Below are 17,574 nucleotides of genomic sequence, written 5' to 3'. Positions count from 1 at the left end.
GAAGGATTTGCCAGAATAACTTCAACCTACTTACCATGCTGCATTTTAAGTTGTATCATCAATCTTTTTAATGAAGTGCCAAATCTGAAGTTATTTCAAGAACAAGGTGGGTGGTAGCTTTAAAAATATTCTGTAGCCTGTGAAAGGACAAGAGCATGCATACATAAGAGTATCTTTCTTGTGTATTGCATTTCACTTTATTGATTTTAACAACTGGTATTACTCATATAGTGTCAAATGTGCACTAGACACTTATAAGACAAGAGAATGATTTTAAATAGTTTTTAAAAGATAAAACAAGAACACTAAAATCCATATTGATAGTATGTATTTAGTCACACTGGTCTTTTTCCATAAAGGCCCATAAGCAATTATATAAATAGGGATCACTTTACCACCAATGAACAGACTTGTCAGATGGAACATGAACTCTGTTCAACATGCAGCAACGTTACTCCGCAGACTAGCACAGGAAGTGCAGAGGAATGCTGTATCAAACTGAAACCAAATCTAGGGGTGCAGAATCTAACTACTTAAACTGGAGTTTGGCTAGGATCACAAGAGCTAATGCCCCTTCTTGTGGAAAAGTGCCATGCCAGTTTTTATTTTCATCTCAACAATGCATCACACAACACAATATAAACGTTACACGGTAAAATTAGGAGAGAAAAGGATGGGGCAAACCTTTAGGCTTCCAATCAGCATTTTGCACGAGCATGAGAAATGTTGATTCAAGTTGTAGCTTCTGACTTTCGTGGAACAGCTGAATGTAGGGCTATGTCTATGCTCACAGTAGTGCGTAGACAAGTACAGGCACTGCACATGTAGCTACATGCTGCAACGAAAAGTCAGGCTGCATCTACGCTTGTCACTGAGGTGTGTAGCTACACATGTCAATGAAAAGCTTTGACAGCGGGGAGGTGCAGGGTGCGGGCTCTGGGAAGGAGTTTGGGTGCAGGGTGGGGCTCCAGGCTGGGGCAGAGTGTTGGGGTGCATGAGGGGGTAGTGCATGAGGGGGTACAGGATTCTGGCTCTGGGAGGGGATCAGGGCTGGGGTTTGGGGTTCAGGAGGGGGTTTGGGGTGAAGGGGGGGCATGGGTGCTGGCTCTGGGAGGGGGCTCAGGGCCGGGGGGCTCACTTCCGCCAGGCAGCCGTTACTTCCAGCAGCTCCTGGTCGGCGGGCGCAGCAAGGCTAAGGCAGGCTCCCTGCCTAACCCGGCCCCACACCGCTCCTGGAAGGGGCCAAAGTACCCCTGCGGCCCCCTGGAGGAGGGGGGTAGAGGGTATGTGGCTCGCATGCTGCCCCTCTCTGCAAGCACCGCCCCCACAGCTCTCACGGCCAACAGGAGCTGCGGAGGCGGTGCTTGCAGGCAGGAGCAGCAGGCAGAGGGAGACCTCTGACCCACCCCCTTCCCCCCCACAGGGTCATGGGGCTGCACTGGCCGCTTCCGGGAGCGGCATGGGGCTAGGGTACGGAGTCTGCCTTAGTGGCAGCCATGCTGCACCACCAGAGATCGCGATCTCCTAGAGGGAGATCCTCTAGGATCAACCAGTCAATCATGATCGACCAGTTGGTGACCACTGCCCTCGCCTAAGCCCTGCCTCACAATCTACACTGCTGTTTACACCTGTGGTAGCTGGGCACACAGCATCTGTACTCTATATGCCACCATAAGTGTAAACGTCCCTTGGGAATGCCATAGCACGAAGGAGCAACAAAAGAAAACCCCAAACCATGCTTCATTCTGAAGCGACCCAATTAGCCAACCCAGGAACCGCAATGGCTAAGTCTGAAGAGATTTATTACCAACAATTCTGGTTCAGAATGATAGTGGCCATGAGCTTAAAGCTGAGGGAAGGCATGAAACTTAGAACTTCTTTAAGACTGAGCGGACTGCAGAAACCCCACACTCTGAGTGTAGGAAAGAAAAATACACTCATACTTCATTTTCAACTATAAAAAGAATTCATTCTCTGGGTAACTTTTCTTTGAGACATGCAAAATGTAAGCTTTATGTAGACTAACTGCCCTGTATATTTTAATTACCGTGATATTTTTCCAAGTATGGCTCTTTATACAAGGATCACTGTTTTGTTCATTCAAAGGGCTCTCTGTTTTCTCTATTCTAGACATCCCACCACATATGCCAATATCTTGGTATGTAAGAAGGCACTCTTGGAAACTTTTAAAGTAGTTTAATCAATACTAGCATTTTGCTGTAACATTACACTGTGTGTAAACTACCAGAGTGGTGGAGCACCTATGATGCTAGGAAATTAATCAAGCTACAAGACTTCAGCAGAAACTCGACAGATGCTTAATCTGAACAAGCCTTTTCTCTCCTAGTCACTTACTGCCCTCAGTAAAAAGCCCCAAAAGACCTAGGTCTCTCATTGTGCTAAATGTTGCACACAGAAGGCAGAGATAAGCACTGGGCTTGGCCCATGGCTAATCTGTAATGAGAGGTGCCAGGGCTCAAGCCATTAGGTGCTGGGGCTCAAGCAATTTTTTTTTTTACATTCATAACTGATGCAGCAAGCCCAGAGGTGCCAGGGCTATGAACTGCCAAGCCTGGAGGTGCCAGGGCTCAGCCCTGGCACAAATTAAGCCCTGTCGAAACCCCAAAGAATGTAAGTAAATGAGTGTGCAGTTATTTACATCACAGAATTTAACCCATTACACTGGAATGCTTGTTACACTACCCTATCTATATTCTGCAATGAGGCCTTTCCTTTTACTGTAGGCTTGAATTCAATCAGATGGCTGTTCAATGGTCAGTGTTAATGAGTTGGTGATTTCAGCCCAGTTCCCGGTGTAGTGGTGGAAACTTCCCAGAATCTCCACCTCAGCTAGTACTAACTGGTACTTTGCAAAGAGGCCAAGGACTAAAATGGACTGTCTCAGCCACTTTCTCACCTCCATAAGTAGTCCCCCACCAAGTCTGGGTTAAAACACAGGAAGGTTGAAAGGAAGCTAGAACTAACGTTGTCTAACTTTATCCCCATCAACTTTGCCATACTTGATATGGAGATCGATCCAGAAACTCTCTCAAGCAATAAATATTCAATAAATATTGAAAAGATTCAAGCAAAAGTAGTTGGCAATAAACAATTATTACCTTTGAATGGAAGTCAATACAATTTTCCCTAGCAGAGATTTCAAAATATTAAGGTCTATTTAACTGTCTCCTTCCCCATTTTAGACAGAGACCTCTGATCAAACACTTTGCCATGAAAATATACCACTAATTTGGATTTGTGTCCTACAGTATTAACAACACAGATTTCCGAAACTCTCTTTTTTTACTAGTTTAGTTATTTCATCTCCCTGCCAAGCCAGTGGAAAAAGCAGAGGAAATTTTTCAACAGCAATTAGAGATTACAGCACTAGCTGCAGGAAGCATTTCCTTACCAACATAAAATACATCATCAAAACTGAAAAGGGAGTAAGGTTATGAAAGTGGCAAGTGCGAGGATAGTCAATGAAACATGCACTGAGACTATACATTTTAAATACTAAATTGCACAAATCAATAGATTACCAATCTGAAATATTAAAGCAACTGGTGATCATTAAAAACCTAATGGCCTGCAAAATCTCCTATTCAAAACTAAAGCCATTTGTGAATAAAATGAGTACTGAAAATATTTAAAAACAAATATGTTTACGCAAAGCAAGGATGAGAGAGACCTGTAACCGCAATCCACACCCCTAATTTCCCACCCCATGTCCCCAAATTTCTAAAAAATGATAAATTCCCTCCCATGTTAGAGCCTTTCATACCAATACTGAAACTGGAGAGAATTTTTCCACCTACAGAGCTCATAACTTCTTAATTGTAGATTTACAATGAAAACCCTAATTGATCTATAACTACAAAAGCATAGCAAATTTTGTGATAATTTACCCACTGACTTCTACAAGACAAAAATAACTGTCATGCGCTCTGAAGGTGTTATTTGATTTAAATTCCATCTTTATTAAATTTTAGGAAATGACAAAAGAAATATTACCCAGGTAGGCATAAGAAGTATTCTGCATATACTGCATTACTGCGTCTAAAGACTGTGTCTAGAACTCATTTATTGATTTATAGAAATAAATTCAGCTGGTATTTGGCAGAGAACAAGGGCTATTATTCAAACCTATGAAGAGTACAATTGAAAAAAATTTGTATTAAAATATGCGTGTAACTAATCAGTATAACACAATTACAAGCTTATAATACTTCAAATTTGTCCATCAAGAATCTTATCTATAACAATCACATAAAATTAAGCCAGATATTTGAGATGCAGAATACACTAAAAATCAACTGTTTGTACATACTGTTTTCAAACTGTTAGCGGCAGTGGTGTTTACATAATTTAGATAGATTAGTTAAACCTAAAAGAAAGCAAACACACTGAGTAGCTTTTTTGTGACAGTCAATGTCAGTTAAGTGGGATTCCATAACTACAGGAAGAGATACAAGGACTGAAATATCTATTTTTTGCAGTTACTTGATATAAGAAATCATAAGGCATCTACATGATCACAGCCAAATTGGAATAAAATGGCTCTAAGCACTGAACAGATGTGCATTCTGTTCTATGCAGCATGAAGTATAAATTGTATAGTTTAACTGCCAAATTACAAGTGTATTTCCTGTATAGGATGCTCTACACCCTTTCCTGTACTACCAGATCAAAGGACACACCCATCTCTTTCACAAAATTTTGGTATAATAGAATCATAGGACTGGAAGGGACATCGAGAGGCCATCTAGTCCAGTCCCCTGCACTCACGGCAGGACTAAGTATAATCTAGACCATCCCTGACAGGTGTTTGTCTAAGCTGCTCTTAAAAATCTCCAGTGATGGAGATTCCACGACCTCCCTAGTCAATTTATTCCAGTGCTTAACCAGGGGCAGCAGGTTTGTATAATTTTTGGTGGTGCCCAGAACAGGTCCAAGTCCTGTCCCCACTCCCTCACCTAAGCTCTGGGAGGGAGTTTGGGTGCGGGCTCTGGGCTGGGGCAGAGGGGTGAGGTGGGGTGCAGGAGCAGGCTCTAGGATGTAGTTAGGGTGCGGGCTCTGGGCTGGGGCAGGCGGTTGGGTTGTGGGAGCGGGGGTGGGCTCTGGGAGAGAGTAGGGTGTGAGGCACAGGCTCTGGGAGGGAGTTGGGAAGCAGGAGGAGGTGCAGGGAGCGGGCGTTTGGGTGCGGGCTCTGGGCTGGGGCAGGGAGTTGGGATGCAGGAGTGGGGAGCGGGCTCTGGGAGGGATTTTGGGTGCGTTGGGTCTGGGCTGGGGATTGGGGTGCGGGAGAGGATGAGGGGTGAGGCGCTTACCTTGGGCAGCTCCCAAAAGCAATCCGCACCCCCCTCTGGCAGCAGCTCCTAGGTGGGGGGCGGGAGGGGTCTCTGGGCACTGCTACCCGCAGGCACTGCCCCAGCAGCTCCTATTGGGCACAGTTCGCAGAGTCAGCGTTCAGGGTTGGGGCAGCGTGTGGCAACACTGCCTCACCCATGCCCCACCAGGGGCCGCAGGGACATGCCTGCAGCTTCCAGAAGTGGAGCGGGGCGGGCAGGAAGCCGCCTTAGCCCCGTTGCACTGCTGGTGGTGGCCATGGGGGCCCCGGGCCCTTTTAAATTGCCCGGGGGCGGCACACGCGGGCAGCAGCGGAGGAGAGACCCGGCCCCAAACTTTGGTGGAGCCGGGCCCCTGTGCTCTCATATTCATTAAGCATGCGCACTAAGGGCCCATACAACTCACTGCCCCTGTGCTGAACCATCCAGATAGTTAGGAAAAACTTCCTAATGTCCAACCTAAACCACATTTGCTGCAATTTAAGCCCATTGCTTCTTGTCCTAGCCTCAGAGGTTAAGGAGAATAATTTTTCTCCCTCCTCCTTTCAAGTACCTTTTATGTACTTGAAAACTGGTCTCATGTCCCCTTCTCAGTCTTCTCTTCTATAATAAGGAGAATGAGTAAGAATTTTTACATGAAAGCAACTCTTAGATTCTAAGGTCAGGAGGGACCATCTATTCTGACCTTCTGCACAAGAGAGGTCTGAGAATTTCACTAATTACCCCAGCATTGAGCCCAATAACTTGTGTTTGGCTAAACCATCTTCTAACAAGACATCCAGTCTTAACTGAAGACATCAAGAGATGGAGAACCCACTATTTCCCTGAGTGGTTTGTTCCAATGTTCACTGTTAAAAACGTGTGCCTTATTTCTAACTTGAAATTGGCTGGTTTTAACTTCCAGTCATTGCTTCTTGTTATGCCTGGACTGAAGATCCCTTAGAACCCAGTATTTTCTTCCTGTGAAGGCACTTGCATGCTAATCAAATCACCTCTCAGCCTTCTGTTTGATGAGCTTGTCTTTCACAAGAAGGCATTTTCTGCAGCCCTACAATAATTTCTGTGGCTTTTCTCTGCACCCTCTCCAATTTTTCAACATCCTTTTTAAAACATAGATACCAGAACTATATGCAGTATCCTAGACAGCGTCACCAATGGTGTATAGAAGTAAAATCACCTCCCTACTCATGCTCACTATTTGTCTATTTATACATCCAAGGATCCCACTGGGCCCTTCTGCCACAGCACAGAACTAGGAGCTCATGTTCATCTGCTTATCCACCAGCACTCCTAAATCCTTTTCAGTGTCACTAATTTCCAGGATACAGTCCCCCATCCTTTAGGTGTACTCTGTACCTAGATGTATCACCTTGCATTTGGCTATATTAAAATACACTTTGCCCAAATGGGCCCAGCTAACCAACTGTCCAGATGGCTTTGTATGACTCCTTATTTTTCACCACTCTAGCAATCATTGTGTCACCTGCAAATTTTATCAGCAGAGATTTTACGTTTACGTCTAGATTATTGAAAAGTATATTGAACGCAGTATAAGAATAATAATATTCAGCTCAATTGTTACTGAAGAGTTATTTCTAGGGTTCCTACATTTTGTAATGAAAGACTGAAATCTGATCTATTATGACATTCATTTTCTTACGTATCTATCTAGACTGAGTATAATCTTTTGCCTGCAGGGACTCAGAATAAAACCGTGCTTCACAAATGAGAACTATATACTAGAATATTGTCATTTAATTTATATTAATTCTATAACTTGTTCAACTCAAAGACTGTAGCAATATTTTGTTTTATCTGTCCACAACAGGGAAACAAAAAACAATGACTTGGTGAATGTTAATATTGGAAGTTGCACTGATAGTATTAAAAAAGGAAGAAAAGAATAAGAAAAGTCATTCTAAATAAAACCATGAAGAAAATAGTTCAGCAAAGTAAGGAACCACCAGATTAGATTGCTTGTCCAATAAAGAAGATTCTATGGCTAAACAAATATAACCAGTTTTAAGCCAATATATTATCATCTACCCAATGGCTTGCACCAGTTCAAATCAATATTAAATCCTATCTTCAGTTAAACCAGTGCAACTTTGTGCATAGACAAGAAGCAGAACTTTCAGAACCACCCAACTCCCATTTTCAAAAGTGACTTTCACACTAAGGCCTGATCTACACTAAAATATTAGGTCAACCCAGCTATATAGCTCAGGGGTATAAAAAATCCACACTCCTGAGTGATATAGTTAAGCCAGCCTAACTCCTGGTATAGGTCAACAAAAGAATTCTTCCATCGATCTAGCTACCACTTCTCAGGGAGGTGGATAACCTACACTGATGGGAAAAACCCTTGTCAGGTTAGGTAGTATCTGCACTAAAGTGCTATTGCATCACAGCTGCAGCAGCATTTCAAGCGTATGCAAGTCCTTAGGCTTCTAAGTCCTCCTGACTTTCAATGATACTTCTCATTTTTGAAAAGAAGTAGGCTCCTAAGTAGGGTGACCAGATATCAAGTGTGAAAAATCAGGATGGGAAGTGGGGAGTGGTAATAGTGTTGGATCATATTAAAGAAGTTCTGTATTAAAATCACAAATAAGTTTGATTCCCCATAGTTTAAACTCCAGGGTATTACTAATTAAGAGGTCTCTTGGTTTTTGGTACTGTTTGTCTCCCTCTATGTGTTAAACTTGCAAGCTGCTAATTGCGTTAGTACATTCTAAGACAGAGTCTGTTCTCAAAGCAATTCTTTGTAATAACAACTACTCACACACAGAGAGAGACTCAAAACAATACTCTGTAACAACAGAAACAGCACACAGAGACTCCCCGCCCTTTTTTGTAATCATCTTGCTTTGTTAACAATTGTGATTAAAATAGAGATAGAGGATGTATGTGGATGGATGCTTGGTGTGGATAATAACTGAATGATCAGGGAGGTGCCAACCTAAGAATCCGGTGTCCATCCGCTGAAGAAGGCTTCAAGTGGAAATAACCAGAGGACCCCCAGAGGGCAGACTGGAATCCACCCAACAGCCTCAAGAATGGGAGAACCAAAGAACAAGATAACATCTAGCAGCACGGAGCCATCAGGAATGTGCTATCTGCTGATTGATTCAGCAACAGCATGATGAAGCAATTCCCATAGACTGGCATAGGAAGAAATTCCTATAAAAATAGACTCTAAAAAGTGAGAACTTTGGGGTCTGATTCTGCAAACCAATTTCCAGGAGCATCAGACAAGGCCCTGCTCCCTCCTCATGTCCAGGCCACTTGGCCAGTAGCCTGGCATGAGCAACTCTAAGGCTGGTAACTATGATAACAACGTTGCAGAACGTGTGTGTGTGTGTAACAACGTTGCAGAACGTGTGTGTGTGTGTGTGTGTGTAACAACGTTGCAGAACGTGTGTGTGTGTGTGTGTGTGTGTATACGAGATTGAATGGAATGTTATAGCTATAACTAACTGCTTACTATGATAACAACCTTGCAGAACCTGTGTGTGTGTATGAATGAATGTGTGAATAAATATGAGATTGAATGGAATGTTATAGCTATAAGTAACTGCTTACTATGATTCTTTCTCTATTCACAATAAATGTGGTATTTTGCCTTTTTCCCTTTAATAAGATCCTGCTGGTTTTTATTTTATTGGTATAACAATAGGTGCCTATATAAGAAAAAACCTCAAATATCAGGACTGTCCCTATAAAATCAGGACATCTGGTCACCCTAAGACACTTAGGATCCTCTGAAATTTTTACTCCAGGCCCGTATATCAGATTATGTTTCTAGCTGACTAGATTGGCAAATCCAATTTGGGGCACCTATTTTTACACAAAATGTATTTAATGTTACAGATTATTTTAAAAGCATGATGTAAAGGGAAAGTGAATAGAGAACAAGAAGCTTAAAGGAATACAATCCCATTATTTTGGCAGTTTCCAGGGAATCCTCCACAACACTTTCAAGGGACATTAGAGTTTCATTACATGTGCCACTTTAAAACACTGTCTGCATAATTACAGAAAGAGTAAGTGCCACAAGTACTCCTTTTCTTTTTGCGAATACAGAGTAACAGCCGGCAGATTAACACGGCTGTTACTCTGCTGTGAGGCATTTGACTCCGTTAGAATGCTGACACACAGGAAATACCTAAAAAAGGACAAGGAAACCAGTGGTTAAAAGGCAATGTTTCAGATTTTAACAATTTTTCAAACGAGAAACTGGAATAAAAATAAATAAGTATCAAGAACTGCTTTAAGTGAGGGGTTAATAGTGTTGTCAGCATACAGAACTTCTTTAATTTTTACATACTGGACAGGGAAGCCATAAACTGCTGATCTGTTTCATGAGACTATTGCGAAGGGCTCTAAAACAAAAATATGTGAAAGGAGGACATTAGTAATATATTTGCAGAAGGGTTTGCATATAGTAATGAAATTTCATTTGATCAATTTAGGTTCAAAAACTAAACCACTGCAAGGCAGTCAAAAGAGACCGGCTACATGGGGAAAAAAAGCTTTTTTCCACATCAAGCAAAAGCAATGCCACAGGGGAAGATATGTTCAGAATTAGGTTATGTAAGGCTCTCAAGTTCAGAGCTACAGTATATTTGCCTTTTATAAATCCATAATTAGTTGTTAAAGAGTTTGAGGGAGAATGCTTTCTAACTGAAGGGCAAAAGTTTCAGCAAAAGAAACCTCTGAATTCACTTTAATAAGGGAACTACCGGTATGTATATTACTACCTTAGTCAAATAGGTTTGTGTCAAATTTACTTGTCAGTTATCACAGTTTCATCGAGGGTGGGGGGGGGGGTTGTTTTGTTTTCACTTGGTTTTTATTTAATGCACAGAGAGTTGTTCTTCAAACAATTTTCAGTTTAGGACACAAGGGCTTACTATACAAGTCTGAAATATTTTCATAGTAAAGCCACCAGACTCCAGGTGCCTCTCCGAATTTGAAAGTAAGTATGTCTGCTTGTATACCTTTTTCAGAAAGGGGGCTAATTCAGCTGGTAGTTCGTCAAGGATGTTGAAATTAAGTAACAGAGAATGACTTCAGTGTCTCTTTTCAGTTTCTTTTTCAGAAAAGGAACTACAATATTTATCATGTAACCCATCAGGTATGTTGGAATTAAATGAGAAAGAAAAGGTCATTTTGAGATTAAAGAATGAAAAAGTGTCAAGACAGGCAACATCCATATGATGGATAAGACTTTTAGGGATCAGATAGTACTTTTAAATAGATTCTGATTTTTGGCTTTCAAGTCATTAGCTATTAAACACCTTATCTCTATGAGAGTCTGAATAGTATTTGATAATTTCAGCCTATAGTAACAGAGTGAAGCTATTTCATAGTTAATATTTCCAGCACCAACTCACCTACACACAAAAAAATCACTTTAAGCACTTTCTTTTTACACCAGAACTTCAATTTTCACAGTACAAGGCACTGAAACAACATGGTAATTTCATTTTACACACAAAATTCACTATCAACAAGTTTCCAGTGTATCAGTATGTGAGTGAGAAAGAGATTGTTTCAAGACTAGACACACGTAAGATTACATTCATTTTATCCTGGCCACTATGGACGTAGAAGCCCTCTACACCAACGTTCCACACAAAGATGGACTACAAACTATCAGGAACAGGACCCCCGATAATGTCATGGCAAACCTGGTGGCTGAACTTTGTGACTTTGTCCTCAACCACAACTATTTCACATTTGGGGACAATATATACCTTCAAGTCAGTGGCACTGCTGTGGGCACCCGCATGGCCCCACAGTATGCCAATATTTTTATGGCTGACTTAAAACAATACTTCCTTAGCTCTCGTCCCTTAACGCCCCTACTTTATTTGCGCTACATGGATGACATCTTCATCATCTGGACCCATGGAAAAGAAGCCCTTGAGGAATTCCACCATGATTTCAACAATTTCCATCCCACCATCAACCTCAGTCTGGACCAGTCCACACAAGCAGTCCATTTCCTGGACACTACTGGGCTAATAAGAGACGGTCACATAAACACCACCCTATACCGGAAACCTACTGACCACTATACTTACTTACATGCCTCCAGCTTCCATCCAGGACACACCACACGATCCATTGTCTACAGCCAAGCTCTAAGATACAACCGTATTTGCTCCAATCCCTCAGACAGAGACAAACACCTACAAGATCTCTATCAAGCATTCTTAAAACTACAATACCCACCCACTGAAGTGAAGAAACAGATTGACAGAGCCAGAACAGTACCCAGAAGTCACCTACTACAGGACAGGCCCAACAAAGAAAATAACAGAACGCCACTGGCCATCACCTTCACCCCTCAACTAAAACCTCTCCAACGCATCGTGAAGGATATACAACCTATCCTGAAGGACGACCCATCACTCTCACAGATCTTGGGAGACAGGCCAGTCCTTGCTTACTGACAGCCCCCAACCTGAAGCAAATACTCACCAGCAACCACACCCCACACAACAAAAACACTAATCCAGGAATCTATGCTTGCAACAAAGCCCGATGCCAACTCTGTTCACATATTTATTCAAGTGACATCATCATAGGACCTAATCACATTAGCCATGCCATCAGGGGCTCGTTCATCTGCACATCTACCAATGTGATATATGCCATCATGTGCCAGCAATGCCCCTCTGCCATGTACATTGGCCAGTCTCTACGCAAAAGAACAAATGGACACAAATCTGACATCAGGAATCATGACATTCAAAAACTGGTAGGAGAACACTTCAACTTCTCTGGCCACTCAGTAAAAGACGTAAGGGTGGCAATTTTGCAACACAAAAGCTTCAAAAACAGACTCCAAGGAGAAACTGCTGAGCTTGAATTTAATATGCAAACTAGATAACATTAATTTGGGTTTGAATAGAGATTACCAGCAGGACAGTGGGGTGGGAATAGGTATTGTTTCATATTCTCTGTGTATATATAAAGCCTGCTGCAGTTTCCACGATATGCATCTGAGGAAGTGAGCTGTAGCTCACGAAAGCTTATGCTCTAATAAATTGGTTAGTCTCTAAGGTGCCACAAGTCCTCCTTTTCTTTTTACATATCTATTGAATCTATTTCCCCACGTTAAGTATTCTCACACCTTCTTGTCAACTGTCTAAATGGGCTATCTTGATTATCATTACAAAAGTTTTTTTCTCCTGCCAATAATAGCTCATCTTAATTAATTAGCCTCTTACAGTTTGTATGGCAACCTCCACCTTCTCTGTATGTGTATACATCTTCTTACTATATGTTCCATTCTATGCATCCAATGAAGTGGGCTGTAGCCCACGAAAGCTTATGCTCTAATAAATTTGTTAGTCTCTAAGGTGCCACAAGTACTTCGGTTTTATTTCTACTGTTTACTCTGGCCTGTTAGAATAACTTCCTTTAAAAAATAATGAAGTGGTACATCTGATAACAGACCCTTATGTTGCAATTTTGAAAACCTTCCATATGGCACTTTAAGTTAAATTAAGTCTGTTCGAAAGAAAAAGAAATTCTGTTTATTTGAACATCCATTAGTAACACAGTTCAGGCAGCATCTGATAAGTTTCACACTTAGCAGACGAAATTAGGACAAGTTTATGTTGTAAATGAAGAGGGACCAATTGAGATAGACTCATGTAAGTTATTGAAAGTCTACTTAGAAAAAAAGAAAGTGTTAGGTTTTAGCAAATGAATTATGAGAATCAGACTTATGTTCAGTGAAGTAAGCACTAGTTGTCAGATTGCCTTGAGCCAGATATCATGCCCTTACAGGACTTGCATGTCTAATGAAACACAGTTGATTAAAGACAGTCTATCAAAAAAGGAATCTAGAACAGCATATAAAAGCATCTCCCATAATGACGGATATCACCAAGAGAAAGATCTTTCCTGATAGTGGAGAAAGAACAGAGAAATGTAATCATGTGGAATATTTGATATTCAAGATATTCTCCCAGATGTATCATGAGAGAGTAGAATAACTCTAAAATCCCTGCAACTCTGACTCTTTCAAGAGATCATTGTTCACATAAGTAGTGGCCTTGAAGTCAGAGGCACTGCATGAGAGAGGGTTGTTGAATAGCTGGGGTGCACATACTTCAGGTAGTAAGATGCTTACCTGGAAGCAAAGGAATGGGGAGAATGACCTCAGAAAAATCAACCCATAGAAACCACTGAACTTCTTCACAGTCACAAAATAAGTAGAATTTACCTTAAGCAACAAAGGACAGAGAAAAGCTTTTTCCACAAACAGAATTGTCATAATTGTATTTGAGGACGCTTTAGGATGATCTCAACACAGGAGGTTGTCAAAAGAGATCACCTCTTGTACCGGTCTCATTATATGTTCACTTATTTCCATCTTAACTGGGCCATTTAACATCCTAGATAATAATGTTATAAATCAACGGAGACAAAATATGAAAAAGGAGAAATTGTTTAGAAAACAACTGAGGAAACACCCAAGAGGAACAACACTAGGCTACCTCAAATGCAGAAAAGTAGAAGCCTTAAGAATCAGTACAGTAGTGAACAGACTGCAATCACACATACATAAGTATGGTGAGGCCTCCAGCTAAGTAGAGTGTAAGAGTTTCCCATGCCAATTTCTTAAGTTTAGGGTGGTTAGCAAGATTTATTCTTACAGATAACAGAAAGGAGGCAGTAATAAACAACTGAAATAGCTGCTGAACTTGATTCCCTGGAAGAAGGAACAAGAAGAGGTCACAATACCTCTCCATTATAAGGATACACCAGTGAAGTGTAATCAGAACACAGTTATAGACGGTATATATTGAGGAGTCCTTGTCGCACCTTATAGACTAACAAATTTATTTGGGCATAAGCTTTTGTGAGCTAGAACCCACTTCATCAGATGCATGGAGTAGAAAATACAGGATCTGGTATAAATACATGAAAAGATGGGAGTTGCCTTACCAACTGTGAGGTCAGTTTAACGAGACAATTCAATTAACAGTAGGATACCAAGGGAGGAAAAATAATTTTTGTAGTGGTAATGAGAGTGGCCCATTTCAAACAGTTGACAAGAAGGTGTGAGTAACAGTAGGGGGAAATTAGTATGAGGGAAATTAGGTTTAGGTTTTGTAATGACCCAACCACTCCCAGTCTTTATTCAGGCCTAATGTGATGGTGTCCAGTTTGCAAATTAATTCCAGTTCTGCAGTTTCATGTTGGAGTCTGTGTTTGAAGTTTTTTTGTTGAAGAATTGTCACTTTTAGGTCTGTTATTGAGTGATCAGGGAGATTGAAGTGTTCTCCTACTGGTTTTTGAATGTTGTAATTCCTGATGTCAGATGTGTGTCTATTTATTCTTTTGCGTAGAGACTGTCTGGTTTGGCCAATGTACATGGCAGAGGGGCATTGCTGGCACATGATGGCATATATCACATTGATAGACATTGATAAATGAAATGTGGTAAACTAAGTTACGAAGATGCACAAGGCAACATGGGAGTTCATAAAATTAAAAAGGAGGCTTTTCTACCAATAAAGGTCCATGGCGTTCCCCATCTAGGATACAGAAGGAGGGTAATGAAATCTATATGTTAAATAAAGCTTCCTCTTTTTTGTAAAAAGTAAAAGTTCTGACTGAAGGCCTGGTCCTCCTAAAATCAAAGGAAGTTTTGTCATTTGCTTCAATAGCAAAAGCCTTTCTCCAGGAATTTGGGAATGTAAAAAGAGCAAGGGAGATAGAACCTTTACAGGAGCTGGACCTAGATGGCAGAACTTACTTCCATTCCAACAAGACACAAAAATGACGATGGAACTACCCACTTTCACAATTAAATGCAAGCCAAATTTCTGTGACTAAAGTTCCCTTCATAAAGACACACACAACTTTGATGGTAGGTGGGAACATAAGAACCTACAGAGAAAGCCTTACTTATATGGCTATAGAACCTAATACTTAGTCATGGGTATTTTTGGTAGAAGTCATGGACAGGTCACAGGCAATAAATAAAAATTCACAGTCCATGACCTGTCCATGACTTTTGCCAAAAATGCCAGTGACTAAATCTCTAATTCTGGGGCCCTGCTGCTCCGGGGGGGCCCCTGATCCAATGCTGGGGGTTGACTGCCCCCCAGAACCGATGCTCCAGCCGCCCTGGGACTGCGGCTGCTCAGGTGATCTCCAGGGCACCCCCAGGACTGCTGCTCGGGTGCTCCCCGGAGCCAGCTACACAGGGCTGCCTGAGCAGCGGCCAATGCAGCTGGCCCCAGGGCCGCTCCCAAGACTGCTGCTCGGACAATCCCAGGTGACCCTAGGCAGCTGCATCGGCCGCTGCTCGCACAGTCGCTGGAGCCAGCTGTCTAGGGTCACCTGAGCAGCGGCTGGCCCTGGGGACCACCAGAGCAGCTGGCCCCAGATTGCTCCAGCAGCCGCTAGCGTGGCTAGCCATGGGGCACCCAAACAGCTGACCCTAGAGCTGGGTGGTCCTGAAGTCAGCTGCACCAGCCGCTGCAGAAGTCAAGGAGGTTGCGGAAAGTCACAGAATCCATGAATTCCCTGACCTCTGTGAAAGAATCGCAGCCTTACATATAAGTAAGACGACAAGGAAAGAAGTGGAGCCATGAAACACTGAGAATGGGATGGAGATTAAAGATTATCTAGGCATAGTCCAACACCTAAACAAATACTTTGCCTCAGTTTTTAATGAGGCTAATGAATAGTTAAGGGGTAGTGGCAGGGTGGCTAATGGCAATGAGGATATAGAGGTAGATATTACCATATCTGAGGTGAAAGTCAAACTCAAACAGCTTAATGGGTCTAAATCAGGGGACCTGGATAATCTCCATCCAAGAATATTAAAGGAACTGGTACATGAAGTTACAAGCCCAATAGCAAGGACTTTTAATGAATCTGTAAACTCATAGGTCGTACCCTATGACTGGAGAATTGCTAATATAGCTCCTACTTTTAAGAAAGGGGAAAAATGTGATGCAGGAAATTACAGGCCTGTTAGTTTGACCTCAATTCTATGCAAGGTCTTGGAATAAATTTTGAAAGAGAAGTAGTTAAGGACATACGGTTGAAAGGTTATCAGGATAAAATACAACATGGTTTTACAAAAGGTAGATCGTGCCAGACCAACCTGATCTCCTTCTTTGAGCAGATAACTGAATTTTAAACAAAGGAAATTCAGTAAATCTAATCTACCTGGATTTCAGTAAGGTACTTGATACAGGTCCACATGGGAAATTATTAGTTAAATTGGAGAATATGGGGATTAATATGAGAATTGAAAGGTGGATAAGGAACTGGTTAAAGAGGTGACTACAACAGGTCATACTGGAAAGTGAACTGTCAGACTGGAGGGAGGTGTTGGGATCAATCTTAAGTAACATTTTTATGACTGACCTTGGCACAAAAAGTGAGTATGCACTAATAAAATTTGTGGATGACACAAAGTTGGGAGGTATAGCCAATACGGAAGAGGACCGATCATACAATAAGATCTGGATGCCCTTGTAAAATGCAGCAATAGAAATGGGATGAAATTTAATAGTGGAAAGTGCAAGGGCATGCATTTTAGAAGTTTTACCATAAAAAGGGGGTGTATCAGTAGGAAGTGAGAGAGGAGGAGAAACACCTGGATGTTTTGGGTGATTACAGGATGAACTATGAGCCATCAGTGTGATGTGGCCATGAAAAAGGCTAATGCAGTCCTAGGAGGCAGTTCCAGTAGAGACAGGGAAGTGTAAGCACAATTATACAAGGCACGGGTGAGACCTCATCTGGAATACTGTATGCAATTCTGGTCTCCCATGTTTAAGACTAATTCAAACTGAAACAGGTGCAGACAAGGGCTACTAGGATGATCCGAGGAATGGAAAACCTGCCTTTTGAGAGGAGACTCAAAGAGCTTGGATTGTTTATCCTAACCAAAAGAAGGCTATGGGGAGATATGACTGCTCTCTATAAATACATTCGAGGTATATATACCTAGGAGGGAGAGGAGTTATTTAACTTAAGCACCAATGTTGAGACAAGAACAAATGGCTATGAACTGGCCATCAACAAGTTTAGGCTTGAAATTAGACAAAGGTTTCTAACCATCAGAGGAGTGAAGTTCTGGAACAGCCTTCCAAAGGGAGCAGTGGGGGCAAAAAACCTAACCGGCTTCAAGACTGAGCTTGATAAGTTCATGGAGGGGATTGTAGATGGGACCGCC

The 17,574-nt window shown here is 41.8% G+C and overlaps 1 protein-coding gene across 5 annotated transcripts in view; it reads right to left on the bottom strand.

The window, feature by feature from the left end:
• MGAT5 (alpha-1,6-mannosylglycoprotein 6-beta-N-acetylglucosaminyltransferase) overlaps positions 1 to 17,574 on the bottom strand; it is a 327,724-nt gene that overhangs the window by 206,111 nt on the left and 104,039 nt on the right. The window contains exon 2 of one of the 5 annotated variants that reach the window (XM_084643160.1): positions 35 to 137. The exons of the other annotated variants lie outside the window; for them this stretch is intronic. The gene's annotated coding sequence lies outside the window, so the exon portion shown is untranslated. The remainder of the gene's footprint in view (positions 1 to 34; positions 138 to 17,574) is intronic. 5 annotated transcript variants of the gene reach the window in all.

Source organism: Lepidochelys olivacea, assembly GCF_965140295.1.
Source record: "Lepidochelys olivacea isolate rLepOli2 genome assembly, chromosome: 11".
In the NCBI taxonomy this organism is placed as follows: domain Eukaryota; kingdom Metazoa; phylum Chordata; order Testudines; family Cheloniidae; genus Lepidochelys; species Lepidochelys olivacea.
This window is presented reverse-complemented; position numbering and strand designations above follow the sequence as displayed.